Source organism: Macaca fascicularis, chromosome 6 (assembly GCF_037993035.2).
Source record: "Macaca fascicularis isolate 582-1 chromosome 6, T2T-MFA8v1.1".
Classification (NCBI taxonomy): domain Eukaryota; kingdom Metazoa; phylum Chordata; class Mammalia; order Primates; family Cercopithecidae; genus Macaca; species Macaca fascicularis.
In genome coordinates this window covers 78,671,689-78,675,103 of record NC_088380.1, presented here as the reverse complement: position 1 = coordinate 78,675,103, position 3,415 = coordinate 78,671,689, and positions in this window count along the sequence as shown.

The following is a 3,415-nucleotide window of genomic DNA, read 5'->3' as shown; positions in this document are numbered from 1 at the left end:
GGCCGCGGGTGAGTCACCGAGTCAGATGACGGCGCGCCCCGCCCCCGACTCCGCCTCCAGGCCCCGGGCGCGCCCTCGCCCAGCCCGCCCTGCCCAGGCCACCTCGAGAATTTCCTCCGGGCTGCCCTCGGGTAGGAGCAGAGCCCAGACAGCAACCTCAAACACGGGATGGCTAAAATAAGAAAAATGCCCGGTGCTGGCCGGACGTGGCGGCTCACGCCTGTAGTCCCAGCACTTTGGGAGACCGAGGCGGGCGGATCACCTGAGGTCAGGAGTTCAAGACCAGCCTGGGCAACATGGTGAAACTTCGTCTCTACAAAAATACAAAAATTAGCCGAGTATGATGGAGGGTGCCTGTAGTCCAGCTACTCGGGAGGCTGAGGCAGGAAAATCTCTTGAACCCGGAAGGCGGAGATTGCAGTGAGCCGAGATCGCGCCACTGCACTCCAGCCTGGGTGACAGAGCAAGACTCCGTTTCAAAAAAAAAAATAAAAATAAAAATAAAAAAATAAAATAAAAAGAAAGAAAGAAAAAGAAAAGTGCCCAGTGCACAGGCTGGGGATGCCAGCCCGGCACCAGGCCGCCGCCCGCTCACGCTGGCGACACTGGCGCTCTCCTTTAGGTCCCTGGCTTTGGTGAAGCTGGAGAAGCCAAGCTTGGGGAGCACTTTTCTCCTCTCAGCTCAACCACCAGATAACTGATGAGAGCTGAGTTTATTTGCTCCTAGGTTGAGGCTTTTCTGTAATGGCATTTCAGCTGTAGTCAATAAAGCCTTCCCGTCAGAACTCCTTGGGGCAGAGCATGCCCAAGAAATCCTGAGAGAGAACTCTTGGCTTATCTGTGTCGATCCCGATAAAGGATCCCAACTGACTAGTTTGATTTCATAACCCATCCCTAAGAAAGAGCCAGTGAAGTCACATGACCAACACGGACTGGCCATGCCAAAGGGAGAAGAGGTGTTCTCTTACTAGAAGGAAAAAACGCTAGGCTGACCAAAGCCACAGATCTGCTCTAGTAAGTATTCTGAAAATGAGGGTGGAAGAGCTTTAAGGAAAGACTTCAAAAAAAAAAAAAAAAAAGGAATGATTAGGCCGGGTGCGGAGGCTGACACCTGAAATACCAGCACTTTGGGAGGTGAAGGTGGGTGGATCACAAGTTCAGGGGTTCGAGACCAGCCTGGCCAACATGGTGAAACCCCGTCTCTATTAAAAATACAAAAATTAGTTGGGCGTGGTGGCAGGCACCTATAATCTCAGCTACTCAGGAGCCTGAGGCAGGAGAATCGCTTGAAACTGGAAGGTGGAGGTTTCAGTGAGCTGAGATCACGCCACTGCACTCCAGCCTGTGCAATAAGAGCAAGACTCCATCTCAGAAAAAAAAAAGAAAAGAAATGTAATGATTATTGGGCCTCAGAAAATGAGACCCCAAAGTGTGGCACTCTGGCATGTTGGAACTGAAGAAAAGAGGGTCAGAAGATCTTTCTGACCTTCTCCTGCCTTTCTTTCTCCTGCTCCCCTTTCTTCCCCACAGCAAGCCATAGAAACTAGAATTCCTCTTTCTCAAAATGGGTCAGAGAAACTAGAGCCACTGCTGGGCACGGTGGCTCACACCTGTAATCCCAGCACTTTGGGAGGCCAAGGCAGGTGGATCACTTAAGGCCAGATGTTTGAGACCAGCCTGGCCAACATGGCAAAACCTCATCTCTACTAAAAATACAAAAATTAGTTGGAAGTGGTGGCACACGCCGGTAATCCCAGCTACTTGGGTGGCTGAGGCACAAGAATCACTTGAACCTGGGAGGTAGAGGTTGCAGTGAGCCAAGATGCACCATTGCACTCCAGCCTGGGTGACAGAGCAAGACTCTGTCTCAGAAAGAAAAAAGAAACTAGAGCCCCTTTGCCCTCAAAGCCAGTCATAAAATCTAGAAATATTACTCTAATCTTGCCATACCTTTCTGTAGGAGCCGGCCATAAATAGATTCTCGGACCTACCTTGTCTGATAGAGGCTCTCAAGACTTTTGTTCTGGAGTGGCACCATATACTGGAGGAAGGAATACCACACACAGAGGCCAAGAAGAATTTGAACAGACATGTCTTGCCAGGTTTCTCCTCTCTATTACTGTTGGGTTGGTCATATCCTTTTTGCCCAATTGCATTTCTACCTGTCTGCTCTGCATCAAACCTAAACATCAAAATAGGCAACTTTTCCTGGGTCTTTGAGTCTTCGTCTCTGAAGGCTCCCATGTCACGTAAAACTGGTTAAATAAATCTGTTATGCTTTCCTTGTGTTAATCTGCTCTTTTGTTATACAAGTGTCAGCCATGACTCATGATGGATGAGGAAAGGTATCACATCTTTCCACCCCTACATGGTGCATGTTTAAAATTCTTCCATAAAAGCAAACTTCAGTGGCACACTATTCTCCCCTCTTCTTATAATTAAGACAAATATAATTTGCAGTATCCATCCTCACTGCCACTTTTTACTATCAATGGAAGCACGGCATAATGTTTCCAAGATTCAATCTTCAATTTACCTTGTTGCAATTACTACATACTTAATTACAACTTCACATTACATACTAGCTATCTATTGCTGTGTCACAAATTACTCCAAGATTTAGGAGATTAAAACAACAACAGATAAGTAATAAGATAAATATCTCACAGTTCTTGTGGTTCCGGAATTTAGGAGTCTTAGCTGGGTGATTCTGGATTAGATTATCTCATGAAGTTGCAGTTGTCTTAAGGTTTTTTTCTCTAGGCTTGGCTGGTGCCGAAGTATCTACTTCTAAGTTAACTTGCATGGCTGTTGGCAACAGATCTCAGTTTCTTGCTGGCTACTGGCTGAAAGCCTGAGTTACTTGCCATACCCACAATATAGCAGCTGGTTTCTCCCAACCAAATGATCTGAGAAAGAGAGACAGCAAAGAGGAAGCCACAATGCCTTTATACAGCTTAATCTTGTAAGTGACATGCATCACTGCTACCACATTATAGTCCTTAGAAGTAAGGCACTGAAGAGTTTAAGAGCAGATCTCAGATGCAAGGAAATTGAAGGCTAGAAGCCTAGGAAGAGATAAATTATTGGTGGGAATGACTGTGGGCATTTAGGAATTAGGGTGATGGAGGGTGGTTTCAGGAAGATTTGGAGTTATATTCATCAAGCCCTGAAATCTTGTGAAAGTATCAGATCTCTTTTTTATTGCACCCCATTATTAACTCTGACTCATTATTTAAAAGGGTGTTACAGCACCCTTTTAAATAATATGGAATAATATTAACATACTCATGGTTGGGTTCTATTTTATTTTTTAGAAATGGGGTCTCACTATGTTACTCAGGGTGGACTTGAACTTGGGCTCAAGCAATCATGTCTCAGTCTCCTGAACAGTTAGGACTACAGGCCTACACCA